Below are 21,511 nucleotides of genomic sequence, written 5' to 3'. Positions count from 1 at the left end.
TATTATTTTTTTAAAGTAAGCCTCTCTTCCTTGTAACATATTGTGTACAAGTGACCAACAAAAATATAATTTGAAAGGACTAGCGACTTGGCTGGCCCAGTAACATCACAATAAGGGATATCGAGGGAAATATTCTTGAAAAAAGACAATATATCTAAGTATTCTATGGTTTTGGGCAATCATCATTCCTTTTAGTAGTGCTGCTGCGATAGTTTGCCACTTTCTTCACTTACGTCTCTGAGATTTTCCAGTCATGTGTCTTTTGTTTACTTTTGCTTGTACGTGTTTCACCACCCTCTCTAGTAAAAGCTGCCTTCAGAGGCAGAATTAAAATATTTGAGCTTTTTTTTTTAAGTTTTCTGTTGTGAGTAACATTTAATAGTAATCTGTTGGAAATGTCCAGTGGGTAACACTTTTTCCCTGACAGGAAAAGTATCAACTGTTCTTTAATATTTGGGCACTGATTCATTCTGATAAAGACATGGGGAAGTATCTGATAATACTGACAAGAATCATAGAAATAATTTTAATAACAGTTACCTTTTCTTGACTTATTTTTAACTGCCAAAAACTGTATTAGTGACCTTATATGCGTAATTCCAATAAAAACCTCTAAGTTCTAGGTTCTGTGTGCATTATAAATGAGACAAATTAGAGTGTAGCAAATGTAAATTGCCTATTAATGTAAACTAGGGAGAGCAATAACTGTAGTACAGATATAGGTTTGTCTGACTAGAAAAGTCATAATTTTAAGAAATTTTCAAGAGTAATTGAACTAGGGTGCCTGGGTGGCTCAGTCATTAAGCGTCTGCCTTCGGCTCAGGTCATGATCCCAGGGTCCTGGGATCGAGTCCCACATCGGGCTCCCTGCTCGGCAGGAAGCCTGCTTCTCCCTCTTCCACTCCCCCTGCTTGTGTTCCTGCTCTCGCTATATCTCTCTCTGTCAAATAAATAAATGAAATCTTTAAAAAAAAAAAAGAGTAATTGAACTATGTTGAAGTGATCATCGTAGGGGTTATATGAGATAAAGGGGATATAACAACACTCTTTAGATCCCATATCCAAAACCTTGTGCTAAACCAATTTTATTTTATTTTCTATCAAAATTGTATTCAGAGATTATTCTGTAGGATTTATTTATAATTCTACATGAAAATTATTACTTGGCTTCTTACCTAGTCTGAGTTTGAATTCATTAACTCAACTGTTTTTATATGTATAATATTTACATGTTGATGTTTTATTATCTTGAGGTATAAAACTAAGGAACTTGATAAGCAATACATTATTTTGATATTAGTACATTTTCTTTTTTTCACAAATTATAAATTATTTTATATACAGTTTTCATTTATTGTAGCCCTTTTTATGAGTTTTACTCTAATTGCCTTTATGCTTACATAAGAATGAGGAATCTAATTAGAACTAAGAAAGAACTTTCAAATAAATGTGCACATAACCATCAAACTAAGTAGAAATTGATAATGATTTGAATAAAGAAGGAAAATGTGACTATGTTTAAATTTTTTAAATTTTTTTCTTTGATTAAAAGTTATATAAGATTTCAAAAAAAGTTATATATTTCTTTTTTGTATTCCAACCCCCAACTAACCTATTATTAGAGTTCTATTGCTTTAATTCCACTAGCAACTGTGAAGTTTAGTAATTTATTCAATGTCTCTCAAAATTTTAGCCATATTTACATAACAGGAATTCCTTCTCTTTCATTTTCATGTAAAAGTCATACTTGTGCTGTATTTTATGGTAGCTCAGTAAACCAATGGCTTCCATTTCCACAAGTAACAAAGTAAATTTTCCACAAAACCATACAAATCATTCTAAAACCTCAGAGACATCATTTTGTTGACAGTTTTGATATCTGTGTGTAAATATGAAATATAGCATTGACTCTGCCAGTTTTATTTCCTAATGTATGCAGTGTTTAGAAGAGAATGGGATATAGAGTGTGTACTCAAGAAATATTTGTTGAAGAAATGAATTTTTTTATTTCCTTCTTTTATTCATTAATATACATTTTGAGTATCCATTTGTTAACCAGACATTTTATTAATCACTATGAATACAAAAGATATTTAAAAATATAAAATTTTCCCATAGTATAAATCCTTGTTTAGATATTTTTACCCTACTCATTAGGTACACTACGATGGGATGCTTTATGGGCCTAAAGAGTTAAAAATGTTTAGTTTATAGTGACCTGCTTCACATTCCAATTGCTGAAATCACATGATATGCTTTTGAAGGAAGTTACAACAAGTTACATGTTGCAAAAGAAGTTACACATTCAAAAAGAGTGATCTTAAATAGCAAAGTTATAAAACTCAGTTAAAAATTATTCAGTTTCTAAGTATTTGGATAGGTAAAACTTATTAGATTTTTGATAGAATTTTATTCATCCACAAGTTAAAAGTAAAAGTAACCCATCTGCCTATAATGCTTCATGTACCAAAGGCTTGTAATTTATTGTATTTCCCGATCCCTCAAGGAAAGAAGAGGTTTTAATAGAAGTGGTGTTAGGTTCAAGCTATTAATGTCATATATTATTTAGCTCCAACTATCATAATGGTATCTATGAACTTTCTTTGCTCATTATTTTTATGCTTGCTTTAACATAGTAAGCAGCTTGTCCTCTTATTCTGTCAGATCCACAGAGCTATGCACTATTGGTCTGAGTGAGTGCTTGACAAAGAACTGTCAAGAACTCCTGAGACCCTTTTGCTTATTCATCGGGTGGCAAGCTCTAATAGAAGTTCTTCTCAAGAACAGACAGACCATCCCTGGTTTCTGAGCAAAAAGGAAGATCAATTATGTTGTAATACCTTCTGGGCTCAAAATACTCAAGTGTAAATGGTGTGCCGTTTAGTTAGGACACTTTTCATTGTGCTGTGCTGGTTCCCAACAGCTATGTTTAATAGAGATAAAAATAAATATAGTGTCAGTTCCATACTTCTTTTCCCCAGAAGGTGAACACAATCATGAAAGAGGTAAAATTAATAATAAAAAGCATCTTCTTCCAAAGGGATACAGTTATATCTCACTCAGCAATTTGCCACGGAGTAGAGGTGAAAACAGTCATGTAAGGAATGAACACTTTGAATTTGCTGTTGATCATGAGCTGTATGATCATGAGCTAATACCAAGCTCACTGAAACTTTGCTTCACTTGTAAGCATGGGTCTTAAAACGATAAATAACTTATATGAACATTGGAAAGATAAGGCAAACATAAACATGGATGGAGCATGGGAGAAGCATTATTAATTTATTATTATTGTTATTAAGGATACATTATGGAACATCTGAGAAACAATGGGGATCAAGATCTTCTGTAATATCAGTATCTTAATTATGAAAGTCAGTGAAACAAACTTATTAATAATATGATCCCTGAAATCAGAACAACCTGCGTTTGATTCCAAATCAACTACAAGCTGTGTGATTTAAGTATAATATTTAATGTGCAGGTTTCCTATGGGAAATAAATAAGTAAATGTATATAATGTACATTTGTTCACCACCTGGAATGTACTAAACTCAATAAAATAAATACAAGGTACTACTATTAAAATCATTTTTCCTAGCAATATATGCAAAATCATCCAATCCCTTTTCTATATTTTATTTATTTACATTTTTATTTAAATTCCACTTAGTTAACATACAGTATAATATTAGTTTCAGCTATACACTATAGTAATTTAACACTTACATAAAATACGGTGCTCATGATGACAAGTGTACTCCTTGATCCCCATCACCTATTGAACCCATCCCTCCACCTACCTCCCCTCTGGTAACCGTCAATTTGTTCTCTATAGTTAAGAATCTGTTTCTTGGTTTTCCTTTCTCTCTCTCTTTTTCCCTTTGCTCATTTGTTTCTTAAACTCCACATATGAGTGGAATCATATGGTCTTTTCTATATTTTTAAAATGTAAATCTACTAATTATGATTTTTTCATTTAAAAATAATTTTTATTTTTCATTTTATATGTAAATTGTGCATCATTTTTATATTATTTGCTTCTCATTTACTCATTTTTTCATTCTATATATATGTGAAAAACAATTCCTGAGTATAAGTACTATTTTCTGATATACTGCTAGAAGTTAGGAATAAAATAATGAACCAAATAGTGTCTCTTTGCTCATGGGACTGACAATCTGGTATGGAAGGCAGGCCCAAATATGAAATTCCTACAAACAAATATTGCATTTGTGCCAAGTGCCCTCAAGGAGAGTCACAAGGTGGTGTGAACTGTTCTAGTCGTAATGTGGTATTTCCCCTGCAAAGTCATGGTGAAGTGAGAGCTGACAGATGAATAGGTTAAAATTGTCTAGGTTAAAAATGACAAAACAGAAGAGGAGCTAAGATGGTGACATAATAGGAGGACTGTAGGCTCATCTTGTCCCTCGAACACAACTAGTTAACTATCAAATCATTCTGAATACCCAAGAAATCAGCCTGAGGACTGACAGAATGAACTGCAGAACTAGAGGAAGAAAAGAGGCCACACCAAGGAAGGTAGGTTTGGGGAAGAAACAGATCACAGGTGCTGGTTTGGGGAAGAAACAGATCACAGGTGCTGCAGAGGAGAGGGAGCGGTGGTCCTGGAGAAAGGTGAGAGAAGAGCACACAGGGAGATGCACAAGGAGAACACTTACCCAAAGCCATCGGTTGGGAAAATGAGAGGGGCTGACTTTTGTGAGTTCCTGCAACCAACTGGGCTTAAAGACGGATTTTTTTTTAATTATTTTTTTATTCTTATGTTAATCCCCATACATTACATCATTAGTTTTAGATGAAGTGTTCCATGATTCATTGTTTGTGCATAACACCCAGTACTCCATGCAGAATGTGCCCTCCTCAATACCCACCACCAGGCTAACCCATCCTCCCACTCCCCTCCCCTCTAGAACCCTCAGTTTGTTTTTCAGAGTCCATCGTCTCTCATGGTTCGTTAAAGACGGATTTTAAAGGTCAGTGGACTTGGCTAGGATAGAGCCCTGAGGGCCCTGCCCTACTCCTGAAGAAAAGGTAGGCAAACAACCAGGGTGGGTGGAAACAGAGATCTGAAGAATGCCTGGGGCATACAGGACAAAGATAATTTGCTCTTCTTAGAGTACAGTCTCTGAGAGGTAGCGTTCAGGAGGCACCTCTTCTGGGACAAGGGAGCATTGGGTGTCATTTCCCTTCCCCACCACTCAGCATAAACACAGAGCCACCCACTGTAAGCAGTGCAGCACCAAGACTAGCTGCCTAACCTATTTACACCATGTCCCACACCCCTGCACTGGTACTGCCCTTCTTGGTCAAGTTTGCCTCAGTGCCAGCATAGCAAGCCCCTTCCTCAGAATGTCAGCAGAAATCCCTGCCCATACCATGTCTCCTGACCAGAGAGTTCTGCAGGGCTTCAGTCCTAATGGAAATAGTATCAGGTTTCATTTAACAGGCAGACCAGAGCACACCTAGTAAAAGCTTGCCACATTGTGGCCAAGGACCAAACACTGCCCACTGCAGGCAAGCAGACCTCTGCAGACGACTGACCTGAGGAATAGGCCAACCAAAACACAGCAGCAGAGTGCACACAGAATACACCAGAGACACTCCCTGAAGTGCCAGGCCCTGGACATTATACTACCTCTTCTTCATAAAGCCATTACTCTCAGGAGCAGGAAGCATAACAGGCTTTCTAATGCACAGAAGAGGACAGAGACTTAGACGAAATGCCAAGACAGAGGAATTCATCCCAAATGAAACAACAAGATAAGGTCACAAGCAGAGACCTAAGTGAAACAGATTTAAGTAATATGCCTAGTGGAGAATTTAAAGCAACAATCATAAGGTTACTTTCTGGGCTTGAGAAAAGAATGGGAGACTTCAGGGAGGCCATTACTGCAGAGGTAAAAGAATTAAAAAACAATCAGTCAGAAATGAAAAATACAGTAAGTGAGATTTGAAACAGGATGCAGTGAACACAAGGATTGAAGAAGCAGAGGAACGAGTAAGTGATATGGAAGATAAACTAATGGAAAATAATAAAGCTGAACAAAACAGAGGAAGAAGAATTATGGAACATGAGAAAAAACTTAGGGAACTCAGTGGCTCCATCAAATGTAATGACATTTGTATTATAGGAGTCCCAGCAAAAGAAGAAGAAGAGAGAGAAAAGGTGGCAGCAAATTTATGTGAGGAAATAATAGCTGAAAACTTTCCTAATCTGGGGAAGGAAACACATCCAAATCCAGAAGGCACAGAAAACTCCCATCAAAATCAACAAAAGCAGGCCAACAGCAAGACATATTGTAATTAATTGGCAATATGGTGATACAGAAAAATCCTACAAGCAACAAGACAAAAGATATCCCTAATTTACGAGGGAAGATCCATAAGTCTAGCTGCATATCTCTCAACAGAAACTTAGCAGGGAGAAAGGAGTGGCATGATATATTTAATGTGCTGAATGGGAAAAATCTGCAGTGAAGAATACTCTATCCACCAAGGCTATCATTCAGAATAGAAGGAGAGATAAGGAGTTTCCCAGACAAACTAAAATTAAGAAGATCGTTACCACTAAACCAGCCCTGCAAGAAATATTAAAGGGGACTCTTTGAGTGGGAAGGAAAGACCAAAAGTGACAAAGACAAGAAAGGATCAGAGAAAATCTGCAGATACAATGACAAAAAAGTAAAATGTCAATAAATTCATATCTATCAATAATTACTCTATTAGCAAGTGGACTAAATGCTCCAGTCAAAAAACGTAGGGTGTCAGAATGGATAAAAAACAAGTTCTATCTATATGCTGCCTCTAAGAGGTTCATTTTAGACCTAAAGAAACCTGCAGATTGAAAGTGAGGGGATGGAGGATCATTTATCATGAAAATGGATATCAAAAGAAAGCCAAAATAGCAATACTTAGTTACACAAGGTAGGTTTTAAACCATAGACTGTAATAAGAGATGAAGAAGGGCACTATATCATCCTAAAGGGGACAATCCAACAAGAAGATATAGTAATTGTAAATACTTATGCACCCAACATAGGAGCACCCAACTATATAAAACAATTAATAACAAATATAAAAGAACTCATTGATAATAATTCAATAATAATAGGGGACTTTAAAACCCCACTTAGATCAATGGACAGATCATCTAAACAGAAAATCAACAAAGAAACGATGGCTTTGAAGCACACACTGGACCAGATGAACTTAACTGATATATGCAGAACATTCTATCCTAAAGCAGCAGAATACACATTATTTTCAAGTGCACATGGGACTTCTCCAGAATAGATGACATATTAGGTCACAAATCAGCTATCAAAAAGTACAAAAAGATTGAGATCATACCATGCATATTTTCTGACCACAACTCTATGATCCTGGAAATCAAGCACAAGAAAAACTTTGGAAAGACCACAAATACATGCAGCTTAAACAACATGCTGCTAAACAACGAATGGGTCGACCAGGAAATAAAAGAAGAAATAAAAAAAAAAATACATGGAAACAAATGAAAATGAAACCATGATGATCAAAAAACTTTTGGATACAGCAAAAGTGGTCCTAAAAGGGAAGTATATAGCAACACAGGCCTACTTCAAGAAGCAAGAAACTTTTCAAATAAACAACCTAACCTTACACCTAAAGGAGCTAGAAAAAGAACAACAAACAAAACCTAAAGCCAAGAGAATGAAGAAAATAATAAAAATTAGAGCAGAAATAAATGGTATAGGAACAACAACAACAACAACAACAACAAAACCCAGTAGAAAAATCAATAAAACCAGGAGCTGGTTCTTTGAAAAAATTAATAAAATTGATAAACCCCTAGTCAGACTTATCAAAAAGAAAAGAGAAAGGATCCAAATAAATAAAATCACAAATGAGAGAGGATAAATAACAACTAACACCACAGAAATGCAAATAATTAAAATATTATGAAAAACTATATGCCAACAAATTGGACAACCTGGAATGGAAAATTCCTAGAAATATATAAACTACCAAAAGTGAAACAGGAAGAAATAGAAAACTTGAACAGACCAATATTCAGCAAAGAAATTGAATCAGTAATAAAAAAAATCTCTCAAGAAACAAAAGTCCAGGGCCAGTTGGCCTCCCAGGTGAATTCTACCAAACATTTAAAGAAGAATTAATACCAATTCTCCTAGAGTTATTCCAAAAAGTAGAAATGAGAGGTAAACTTCCTCATTCTGTGGGGCCAGCATTACCGTAAGACCAAAACCAGACAAAGATTCCACTAAAGAGAACTATAGGCCAATATCCCTGATGAACATGGATGCAAAAATTCTCAACAAAATACTAGCAAATCAAATACAATAGTACATTAAAAGAATCATTCACCACAATCAGGTGGGATTTATTCCTGGGCTCCAAGGGTGGCTCAATATTTGCAAATCAATCAACATGATACACCACATTAATAAAAGATAAGACCCATAGGATCCTCTTAATAGAGGCAGAAAAAGCATTTGACAAAGTAAAACATCCATTCATGATAAGAAACCTCAACAAAAGGAACATACTTCATCATGATAAAAACTATATATGAAAAACACACAGCTAATATCATCTTCATTGGGGAAAAACTGAGAACTTATTTCCTCTGTGGTCAGGAACAAGACAGGGATGTCCACTCTCATCACTTTTATTCAACACAGTACTGGAAGTCCTAGCCATGGCAATCAGATAACAGAAAGAAATAAAAGGCATCCAAATCAGCAAGGAAGAACTAAAACTTTTACTCTTTGTAGATGACATGATATTCTATATAGAAAACCCAAAAGACTCCACCAAAAAATTGCTGGAACTGATACACTAATTCAGTAAAGTCTCAGAATACAATCAATGTACAGAAATCTGTTGCAGTTTTATACACCAATAATGAAGCAGCAGAAAGAGAAATCAAGGAAGCAGTCCCATTTAAAATTGCACCAAAATCCATAAGATACCTAGGAATAAACCTAACCAAAGAGGTAAAAAATCTGTACTCTGAAAACTGTAACACACTGATGAAGGAAATTGAAGAGGAGACAAAAAAATGGAAAAACAATCTATGCTCATGGATTGGAAGAACAAATACAGTTAAAATGTCTATGTTATCCAAAGCAATCTACACATTTAATGCAATCCAGGTCAAAATACCAACAGCGTCTTTCACAGAGCTAGAACAAACAATCCACAAATGTGTATGGAACCACAAGACTCTGAGTAGCCAAAGCAATCTTGAAAACAAAGCTGGAGACATCACAATTGTGGACTTCCAGGTATATTACAAAGCGGTAGTAATCAAGGCAGTATGGTACTGGCACAAAAACAGATACATAAATGAATGGAACAGAATAGAAAACCCAGGAATTAAACCACAATGATATAGTCAATTAATCTTTGACAAAACAGGAAAGAATATCCAATGGAAAAAAAAGACAATTTGTTCAACAAATGGTGTTGGAGAAACTGGACAGCAACATGCAAAAGAATGAAACCCAACCACTTTCTTACACCATATACAAAAATAGATTCAAAATGGATTAGAGAGCTAAGTGTGAGACAGAAAACCGTCAAAATCATAGAGAAGGACATAGGAAGTAATCTCTTTGACACTGGCCATAGCAGTTTCTTACTGGATATGTCTTTGAAGGCAAGGGAAACAAAAGCAAAAATAAATTATTGGGATTTCATCAAAATAAGAAGCTTCTGAACAATGAAGGGAACAATCAACAAAACTAAAAGGCGGGGGCACCTGGGTGGCTCAGTCAGTTAAACGTCTGCCTTCAGCTCAGGTCCTGATCCAAGGGTCCTGGGATCAAGCCCCGTGTCTGGCTCCCTGATCGGCGGGATGCTTGCTTCTCCCTCTCCTCCCTGCTCATGCTCACTTGTGCTCTCTGTCGCTATCTTTGTATCTCTCTCTCTCAAATAAATAAATAAAATCTTAAAAAGAAAAACCTAAAAGATGACCTTTGGAATGGGAGAAGATGTTTGCAAATGTCATATCTGATAAAGGGTTAGTATCCAAAGTATATAAAGAAGTTATAAAACTCAATACCCAAAAACAAATAATATAGTTCAGAAATGGGAGAAGACATGTATAGACATTTTTCCAAAGAATACATGCAGATGGACAACAGACACACGAAAAGATTCTCAACATCACTCATCATCAGGAAATACAAATCAAAACTACAATGAGGTATCACCGCACACCACTAAGAATGGCTAAAATTAACAATACAGGAAGCAACAGGTGTTGGAGAGGATGTGGAGAAAGGGGAACTCTCTTACACTGTTGGGAGTGTAAACTGGTTCAGCCACTCTGGAAAACAGTTTGGAGGTTCCTCAAAAAGTTAAAAGTAGAACTACCCTATGATCTAGCAATTGCACTAGTAGGTATTTACCCAAAGGAAGCAAAATATAAATGTGAAGGGACACTTGCATCCTGATGTTTATAACAGCATTATCGAGAATAACCAAATTATGGAAAGAACCCAAATATCCACCGACTGATGAATGGATAAAGAAGAGATGTTGTATATATACAATGGAATATTGCTCAGCCATAAAAAAGGATGAAATCTTGCCATTTGCAGTAACATGGATGGAGCTAGAGAGTATTATGCTAAGTGAAATAAATCAGTCAGGGAAAGAAATATCATATGATTTCACTCATATGTGGGATTTTAGAAATAAAACAAAGGAACATAGGGGGAAACAAGAGAGAAAACCTGAGAAACAGACTCTTAACTATAGAGAACAAACTTATGTTTACCAGAGAGGAGGTAGGTGAGGGGAATGGTTAAATAGGTGCTGAGAATTAAGGAGGGCACTTATGATGAACAGCAGGTATTGTTTGTATATAAGTGTTGAATCACTAAATTCTACACCTGAAACTAAAAGAAAAAAAAAAAAAAGAGAGAGAGACGCACACACACACACACAAACTCAGCAAAATCCCTTGTGGCAGGGAATATGATTTTTTAAAATTTTATTGTTATATTAATCACCATACATTATATATATATAGAAATGCATGTAATTTCATACCAATAATATGACACTTCTGTCATCCTTCGACCTTCATTTTCCATCAATGTCAAAGTTAGTTTTAAGAGTATCTGGTAGGGGCACCTGGGTGGCTAAGTTGGTTAAGCGACTGCCTTCGGCTCAGGTCATGATCCTGGAGTCCCGGGATCGAGTCCCGCGTCGGGCTCCCTGCTCGGCGGGGAGTCTGCTTCTCCCTCTGACCCTCCCCACTCTCATGTGCTCTCTCTCATTCTCTCTCTCTCAAATAAATAAATAAAATCTTTAAAAAAAAAAGAGTATCTGGTAATAGAGTGGCTTATAACTTACTGCCCCCTCAATTGTTTATCTATACTTGTTTCTTTTTTAGTACCTTACTAGGGTCAGTCTATCAGGGTCCATATCCATGCAGTGACCTGAAATGCTCTTTGAAGTTTAAAGATACGGCTGGCGATACCACGTTAGATAGCAGTAAGAGTCTCACCATCTGTTTGGTCATATTTTTAGTTAGAGTGAAAATGGAGATCTGCCATGAGGAAATACCCTTAATCAGCCCTGTCAGGACCCATTTCATTATGGTTTAACTTTAGTTTAGAGGCCACTTACCACTTAATACCTTTGAATCATAGCTTCAAGTTCATTTGTGTTATAACTTCAAAAAAACTGAAGTGATATCTTGCTATCTGATCTGTGCTATATCCCAACATTTTCTGCAAATCCCTAAATAGCTTTATGTTTTTCAAAATTATGTTTTCATATAGATTTTTATTTATTTTTCTTTTTTAAATTTTTTTCTTTTTTTAAATTTTATTACGTTAATCACCATACATTACATCATTAGTTTTTGATGTAGTGTTCCATGATTCAATGTTTGCATATAACACCCAGTGCTCCATTCAATACATGCCCTCTTTAATACCCATCACCAGGCTAACCCACCCCCTCACCCCCCTCCCCTCTAGAACCCTCAGTTTGTTTATGATGATTATATTTGTTTCTTTGTGTAAATCCAAAGAATAAAGAGAATGGAGCAACAATTTTGTCAGGTTTTTGTTTGAAAAGGTATTTTGGCTACATGTGAAGAACAGAACTGTAGGAGCTAAGATGTTAGAAGCTAACTGTTAGATGTTAACAGTTTGAGAAGCTGTTGTAATAGTCCAAATAAGAAGTGATGTTTGTATGAGTATGTTAGTGGTAAACATGGGGGGGTAGTATACAGGTTTGAGAAATATTTAGTAGTTAACACTAACCAATGCAATGATGGATTGAAAATGGGAGAAGCTTAAGGGGGGAGATGAAAGAATGACAACAGATTTGTGTAAATTTGTAGATGATGGTGCTGTTTTCTCAGATAGGCAACACTCACAGTCAGTAGTCAGATTTGTTTATTTTCATCAGGTTGAATTAGAAGATGTACTGAAACAAAAAAACCCCATCATGGTTATTGTGGTCCCGTACAGAAGAGTTCTGATTACTGAATTTTGTTCCATTGATTGTAATGCTTCATTTTGTTTAGAAGTTCTTCATTGCTGGACAGTTAAGCTCTGTTCAAGTGTTCATTAAAATAGGTAATGCTATGATGGACATCTTTGTACCATTAGCTTGTTCCTTGTTTCAGATTATTTTTAGACCAGATATACTAGAAATAGAAGTCCTAGGTCAGCTAGTACTAAAACTTTTTTTACACTTAGTCAATATTGTCAACTGATTTTCCAGAATGCTGTATTTATACTGCCACTAGTAAAACGTAGATATGCAAGCTTAATTTCACCCTTGTACTCATGACAAGTTCAATAAACCACATCTACTCCATCATGAAGTCTCTGTTAAGGAGGAAAATAAACCTCTCCACATCCCATAGAAGGCTAGCCTCTTGAGATTTCTAAGTGCTTTATATTTCTTTTCTCACTCTGATGGAGAGTAATAATGTCTGCTGTCAGATGGCCTCATACTCTAGCCCCTACTAAGCAATGACACTAAAGCAAACAGACACAAAATAATACTTTATTCAAAGTCTTGACCACCGTTTTACGTATTTTTATTTAAAGCAATATTTCCCCTTTAAAAATGATGCTCGATGAAATTAAACATTTTAATCAGGAAAATATATATATATATATATTTTTTCTCCTGACGTATCATATAGCCCCACTCTCTAAAAGCAATAGCATTAACTAACATTTTTTTTTTTACCCTTTCAGATGTCTCTTATTTATTTTTGGTTATACAATTTTATTAACACAAGGAAATCATACTATGTCTACTACTTGGTAACCTGTTTTTTTCATTTTAAATGGTATTTAGTACATGATATTTACCTATCATCATACATGAAAATTCCTTATTCTTTTTAAATGATTGCAAAATTTTCCCTTTGTTTAGATGTCCATAGTATTTTGTGTCAGTTTCATTCACTGGACATTTAGAGTGTTTCTATTTGTTTTGTTTTTTTAAAAATGATAGCGTGATCAACCTTTTTTTTCTCATAGACATTTACACACCTGTCTAAATGTATTTTAAGGATAAACTTATAAAAGTGAAATGGCTGAGTCATTATGTACACATTAAACTTTTGGTTATAAATTTATATATAGCAGTATTGTGACGAAGTATCAATTAAATTCTCACTTTGTTTCTTTATTTACAACTGATAATTTATTAAAATGGTTGATTTAAGCATCTGCAATGGTGACTTCAATCTCAAATCCCGGCTCAATACTGATGGAAATAATCTGTTTAATAATCTCAGAAGGACTGCGCAAATCAGTGAGTCGCTTGTGGATCCTCTTCTGAGAATGATCCCAAGTCTTAGAACCTTCACCGCGAGTTTTTCTTGTAGCGATTCTGAGTCTTGGGAAGCATCTAAACTATCCTTTCGCTTTGAGATTCTTTTCCTTTGTGCCTCTGATCAAGTAAGCGCATGCCTTCTCCACAGATCTTATGTTGTGTTTGGTTAGAGTAATTCTAATTCGGTGAATCACAACCTCTGGTTCCAGAGGTGTCTTCCCAGAGTCTTTAAAAGGCACGGCTTCCTGACCGACTTGTTGCTCACCGAGAGCGGACAGCCGTGAGTCAGGAGCGGGGCGTCCAGAGCTCTGCTGTGGCTGAGACCGTGTCTTCCTCAAAGAGTTAAATTCTCATTTTAAAGTCTGAGTATACATAGTGGTATGCTGATAAATGCTTAACAACTGGTCCTCTGGATTAAAAACAGAAACAACAACCAAAAAAAAAACCCTCTTTCTTTTTTTTTTTTTTTGATTTTTTTTTATTTTATTCTTATGTTAATCCCCATACATTACATCTTTAGTTCTAGATGAACTGTTCCATGATTCATTGTTTGCGTATAACACCCAGTGCTCCATGCAGAATGTGCCCTCCTCAATACCCACCACCAGGCTAACCCATCCTCCCAACCCCCTCCCCTCTTTCTTGATAGTGGTTGACAAACTCCATGGTAAAAGTCTTCCAGCCAACATCAATGTCAAACACCCTACACGATGTTACTGCAGTCAGAGTTGTGCAAAAAATGAGCAAAATCAGCTCTCACGAGTTGGGAAAGCTGTCCTTGGTGTGCCATTGATTATGTTTCCTCACAATCCCTTAACTATGGGTGCTATTATTGAACATTTAAACATATTCCATATTCCATCATATTTTATAGATTAGTAGAGGGATTTCTTCTTATTTTTATTTGCATTTACTTAATAATAAGTGAATAGTTTTTTGTAGTGGTTGTTTTCCTGATAGCTGTGTGTTCATGTTCTATGCTTCATTTCCATAGGATTGCTCATCTCTCTATAATTGATCTGAACCTCTTCTTTCTGTAGAAAGAAAAGCATTCTTTTTTTTATAAGTTGTCAATATTTGTCTCATTTGTCATTTATCATTTAACTTTCATTATGATTTTGTATTTGTGTGCTGCAGAGTTTTTAATTTTTATGAAGTCAAATGTATTATGTTTTCTTTTAGGCATTCAGATTTGTAATAATTAGAAACGAATTAGAAAACATGGATAAATTAATGAATGTCTTTGGATGTCAATTTTCTTACCTGTTAAGTACGAGTTGATGGCTATATTTCTTCATGGCTCAAATAGTATATAATCCTTTAAAACATTTTTACTTTGTTTTCTTTAACCTGCGTTATTTCTCTGAGAATCAAGTCTTAGAGAGAAAAACGTCAGTCAGCAAAATAATCTGCCATTCACCAGCAATTTACTTGAGAACAAATCTTTAGTTGTATCCTGTTCCTATTTCTTGCCAAATGTGTGGAAAATTTCCCAACCAAATGACTAGGTTCTTTCTTAAAGTCAGAGCAGTGCCCATGTTGTGGTTCTAATGGGTGGGGAGGTGTCTTTTAGTGGGAGATGAGTTCTTCCTCATGGGTATGTTTTCTCATGTCCAGCAAGAATTTCTACTTATGAAATCTCACCACATAATCCTTCTGTAGTGTATTCTGTAACTTTCCCCCTATAACTTTCCTACACTTTTTTCATGGAACAAAAGACAAGAAGATATAAACATAAGCCACTTTCAAATTGTGATTTCTTCTCAGTTGTAGATGAGTCTTTTAAGTAATACAGATTTAAGACCAGCGATCTTTTTTTTATCTTCAAGTTCATGCTCCATTTTTCTACCAGGATATCAGGATCAGAGGACCTTAGATGCAAGATACTGGACTAGATTATACCACATAAATAAGATACAGCTGGACCAGAAAAATGTGTGTGTGTGTGTGTGTGTGTGTGTAATTTAGCTGCATTCTGTTTTCAGCTCAGAAACTGGTTGTATTTAAAAATACTGCTCATAATTTGGGGATTAAAATATATTTAATATTTAAAAATATGGTCATTAGGATCCCAAACAAGTTCATAAGTTTCTATTTAACAGGTTAAGTATCTAAAAGAAAAAAAAAATATTAAAAGGAATGGTAGGGAACAAAATGTGGATTCTGGGAAATGAAGGAGCGGTGGTTGGAAGAGATTTTCCCTCTTCTTCTGTTACTATTCTGATTGTTGCTGCTCAAGGTTATCAAGGGCTGCAATTAGAGAAAATGTATAAAGAAATTTATTAACAGTAAGAAGAAATGGAGAAATACAAGCCAAGCCCTTTACATATTCATTTTAGCTCAAAGCTCTGAGTTGGTAATAGGCAGGTGTAGTATTCCAAAATAGTTACGGATTTCTTTTTTCCCCCTTCTTTCTTCCTCATGTCTCTTCTCTATTTCTCTGCTCATGCCTTAGCACATCAGATCCACATTCTAATTAACTGGCATTATAGCAGGGTAGGAAGGAAGAACCAGACTAGTGTATATGTGATGGGTGTAGGATGAGAAACTGCATCTGACAGGGAGAGGAACTGTAGTAATTAGGAGAAAGCTGAGGGATAAACGGAGATTCTGCAAAACAGAGGGGAGACAAGAGAAATAGCTCTTCCTCTGTAGTACATGAAAGCAAGTGTTTCCAAAGGCTTTTTTTTTTTTAACTTTATTTTTTTTACAACGGTGTCAGATTTACAGTAAAACTGAAAGGAAGGTACAGAGATTTTCCATATGCCTCCTGCCCCTACACATGCATATCTTCCCTCATTATCAACAACCCCCATAAAGTGATAACATTTGTTACAAATGATGAACCAACATTGACCCATCGTAATCACCCGAAGTCCAAAGTTTACCTTAGGGTTCTCTCCCGGTACTGCACATTCTATAGGCCTGGACAAATGTATAATGACATGTATCTATCATTATAGTATCATACAGAGTATTTTCACTGCCCTGAAAATCCTGTGTGCTCTACCTAATCATCCTTCCCACTCCAATCCCTGGAAACCACTGATCTTGTTCTGTTTCCATAGTTTCGCCTTTTTGAGAATGCCATATAGTTGGAATCATACAGTAGGTAGGCTTCTTAGGTTGGCACTTCACTTAGTTATGTACATTTAAGTTTCCTCCATGTCTTTGCATGGTTTTATAGTTCATTTCTTTTTAGTGCTAACTAAAATTTCACTTTCTAATGTACCACAGTTTATTTATCCATTCACCTATTGAAAGACATCTTGGTTGCTTCCAAGTTTTGGCAGTTATGAATAAAGATGCCGTAACCATTGGCATGTAGGTTTTTGTGTGGACATGTTTCCAACTCCTTTGGGTAAATTCCAAGGAGTATAATTGCTGGATCATTTGGTAAGAGCATGTTTAGTTTTGTAAGAAACCATAAATAGCAAATATGGAGATGAAAAATAGCTCTAATGCTAACTGTACCAAGTATCTATGGGTGTCTTCATTGTGATATGAAGAACCCAGAAGAGAGTGAGGCATTTGCAAGTGCCTTTCATCTCTTCTAGTAGGAACAGCAGCTTCTCTTTACTGACATAATTCATGACTACATTTGGCAAGAATATAATCATGTATCTTCTGAATATCATTATGACCATTTCCTCATTGGCCACATCTTTTTTTTTTTTAAGATTTTATTTATTTATCGAGACACAGCAAAAAAGGGAACACAAACAGGGGGAGTGGGAGAGGGAGAAGCAGGCTTCCCACTGAGAAGGGAGTCCAATGCAGGGCTCGATCCCAGGACCCTGGGATCATGACCTGAGCCGAAGGCAGACACTTAACAACTGAGCCACCCAGGCGCCCCTCATTGGCCACATCTTACTAACTGTATCTCTTAGCTTTCCTTGGAAATTCTACAGGTAAACAAACAGAGAAAATGTATAGAAAAATCCTTTAAGTGTACTCATTTGTCATTAGCTTACTAAATTTTACTTTAAAATTATAAATTAGGACCAAAAATTGCAGCTTTAAGGTTTTAAAAATGAGTAGATTCCAAACTCTATCTGGTGAAACTTAAGACTGCCGAGAGTGAACAACTAGTGTTTTTAGGTGATAGTCTGTAAGAACCTGACATCATATATAATAGAAAGACTTGACATGTTTTTTTAGGAATTATCAGAGCCACACATTTATTGGACTTTTGTACTATATGTCTTGTATTTTGTACTCTATATTGTATTTTATACTACATAGGCTATGTTCTTATCCCTCTTTCATTGTAACAGAATTTAAAGGCTCAACTTTATGTCATTACTTCTTTAAAGGAGACACCTTTCACTCTATCCTTTGAATTTCTTCTTCTAGAAGTTGTTGTGCTTTGTGATGATGATTGCCCAAGCCTTTCTTTGGTTGCCTTCAAAGATAGCCATAAAGAATCCATTCGTTTTAAGCACTTTACTGTTTTCCCCCCTGTGGAAAAACTAATGGGATGTTCTAATAAACAACAGTAAAACATCACAAATAGCAATGTCCAAATAATGAGACAATGCTTCCACATAACCTGCTCACTTAAGAACAAGTTTATGCATAATTCCTATTTTCTTCTTTAATGAGGGTTTTGAGTTTGAGTTCTGTGGCTGCCATAAAAATGTTCGTTCAGACCTTTGACATCAAAGAGCATAATTGACCGAAGCCCCAGGTGCTGGGCTTCATCCACCTACATCTTTGAGCTGAGACACTCTCCTCATGCTGATGACTAAACATGCCATGGACACACTATGGCAGCTCATTTCTGAGAGGTACAGGACTCCTCTGATGGACAGTGTTGCCTTGAAGATTCCCGAACAGCCTTGCTGAACATGCTGTTAACTGTACTGTCAGGCTGGGCCACTCCCCCCACCCCCGCACAAATTTCTTTCCTTTCCTCTCTTTCACCAGGCTCACTGCTACTTGCAGTGGGATAGCTTTCCGAGCACCACCTCCCCTCTTGCCCTTTTAATTCGCCCTTGCAGGTATTTTCCCTGATAAATCTTTTGAGTGTTTTCTTTTCTTTTTTCCATGTAGAAATCTGCTTCTCAGAAGACCTGAACTTACATAAGCCCTCATGAGAATTTATCTCATTCCATCACACACACAATGCTCATTTAGATAAAACAAATGTGTGGAAAGAGTAAAAATGAAATAAAAAATCTAATAGGATATATCAGTGGAAATGAATATTATTTAACCTGAAATATTCTAAGAAATAGAGATACTGGTTATAAATTCATGTTAAATATTCTAGCGAATGTCTGTATTTGTTGGAGATCATGCATATATTGGCAAGTTGTATTCTGAAAAGTTTTATTGGGGCACCTGGGTGGCTCAGTTGTTAAGCGTCTGCCTTCAGCTCAGGTCATGATCCCAGGGTTCTGGGATCCAGCCCCACATCAGGCTCCCTGCTCAACGGGAGACCTGCTTCTCCTTCTCCCCCCTGCTCCTGCTCTCTCTATCTCTCTATCTCTCTTTCTGTCAAATAAATAAATAAAATCTTTAAAAAAAAGAAAGAAAGAAAGAAAGAAAAGGTTTATTAACATGTAGTTGATAATTTCATAGCAATCTTTATAAAACCTGAAGGCACATAAAACAACTTGTCCTTGTCTTTGGGAAATGTGCACAAAGTTCATAAAGTTGAAAGGAGAAGATTAAAAGTGCCCCTAAAAATTGCAAGTTCCACTATCACAGGTTCTATCTTTGTTCTGTCACTCCTGCTACCTTAACTAATCCACACTATTTTTCCCAATAAAGTTTGGTTTCTTATCTGAGCCATGAACTGTTTGGAAACAGGAAAAAGAAGCAAAAATTGACAAACCACAGTAAAGTGATATCCTATCAGGAAGGTTTAAAACCACTCTACCTTCTGTTTCAATTACCAGTGACAAGCTAGGCATAAACATGTCATAGGAAATGTCACTTGCTGGATTAATTTGTCTCCCTTCTGTTGAAAAACAACAGTCCATATCAGGATTCTGGTATTTGTTGCCTAGACAAGATGCAAATCGCGTTGTTCTAGTCCAAGCATATTCATAATCCCCAAATAAAAACGGTAGTTAATGGGCAAGAAGTTATGGCAATTTCCATGAAGTTAAAAAAAAAAGGAACAATTTGTATAATGATCCAATCACTTATGATTGTGATAAATAAAGCACAGTATTATTCTATGATACAGTAAAATTTGGGCTTCTAAAAAACTATAGGAATTGCCCTCAGATAATGGAAAATATGGCAATGATGGCTTAGAAAGTAGTTTCAAGCAGAAGAACTAAAATGAAGAAATGAAAAAGTCTAGAATTTGAGACATATCTGGAGGATCAAATAAATTTAGTTGGACTGGAGTGAAACTTCATAAAGAGTATTTTTTGGAAATAATATTGAAAAATATAGATAAGTACAGCTCAGGGGAGATAGTGAATGTCACAATAAAGAGTGTATTTCCTATTGTTTAGACCAGAGTTTCCCAATCAGAAGGAGGTATAGACTGACAATGCCCCAAACAGGCAGACTCATGTTTCTGAGGGGTCAAGAGGAAAAAAGACAGCTTGGATTCACTGGATAACAGTGCCATTTATTATTTACCCATACCAACAATTGTAGTAAGTAATTTGCCTTCTTTCAACGCATTTATTATCATAATAACTGTATGAGTTAAATATACTCATATATATTTTGCTTGTGAAGAACAGCAGCTTAGTGGCATTAAGTAACATTTTTATTTATTTATTTATTTATTTATTTATTTATTTATTTATTTATTTATTTATTTATTTATTTATTTTTTAAAGATTTTATTTATTTGACAGAGAGAGACAGTGAGAGAGGGAACACAGCAGGGGGAGTGGGAGAGGGAGAAGCAGGCTTCCCGCTGAGCAGGGAGCCCGATGTGGGGCTTGATCCCAGGACCCTGGGATCATGACCTGAGCCGAAGGCAGACGCTTAATGACTGAGCCACCCAGGCGCCCCAAGTAACATTTTTAGTCCTTTGTTAAGTAGCAGGGTTTGGATTCCAGACAGATCTGTAGGACCACAAAGACCATTTCTTAACCACTGCAGTGTTCCACAAAATTTGTGACTTTCCACATAATCTGCATAAGTTAATTAAGGAGTTAAGAAGTGGGTAAGTAGTCAAAAAATAAAGCAACTAGAAAAGAACTTCTTTTGAGGGGCTTTGGGGTTAATAAGGAAAAGCATGAAAGCTTGAGAAAGTTTAATTTAGTTGTTGTTGTTTGCAGATCGGTGTATGTCTCTTAAGTTTCCAGCCTTGGTATTTTTGCACACTTTGCCCATTTAGGTGTAATCCCTAACCCCTTGCCAACGTGCCTTTACTCTTCGCTGTTTTGCTTTCTTTTTCTGTCAGTACTAGGACTCTGCTCATTTCAAATAGCACTGAAATTTAATACGAGTCATTACCTTTCCTTTGACGCTTTTACATTATTTTAGTTAACACTCAGTAACATCTTTGTACCTTAAGCAGGGCATGCTTACCTTTTACCAGAAATAGAGGAATGGGGTTTTATATTTTCATTATTCTATAATTTCAGGTAATGCAATTTGGGGCAAGGTGCATTGTTTTTCTTCCTTTAAAAGGGTATTATCACAGTGAAATAGGGATGGGGTTTTTTTGGTACATGTT

At 35.9% G+C, this 21,511-nt stretch overlaps 1 pseudogene; it reads right to left on the bottom strand.

Annotated features, from left to right (window-relative positions):
* Positions 1-13,736: 13,736 nt before the first annotated feature.
* On the bottom strand, positions 13,737-15,149 carry LOC129045434 (small ribosomal subunit protein uS10-like; annotated as a pseudogene).
* Between the last annotated feature and the right edge of the window lie 6,362 nt (positions 15,150-21,511).

The sequence above is a fragment of the Mirounga angustirostris genome, unplaced genomic scaffold, assembly GCF_029215605.1.
Source record: "Mirounga angustirostris isolate CCGP_5_RB_7025 unplaced genomic scaffold, mMirAng1.0.hap1 SCAF_7, whole genome shotgun sequence".
Classification (NCBI taxonomy): Eukaryota; Metazoa; Chordata; class Mammalia; order Carnivora; family Phocidae; genus Mirounga; species Mirounga angustirostris.
This window is presented reverse-complemented; position numbering and strand designations above follow the sequence as displayed.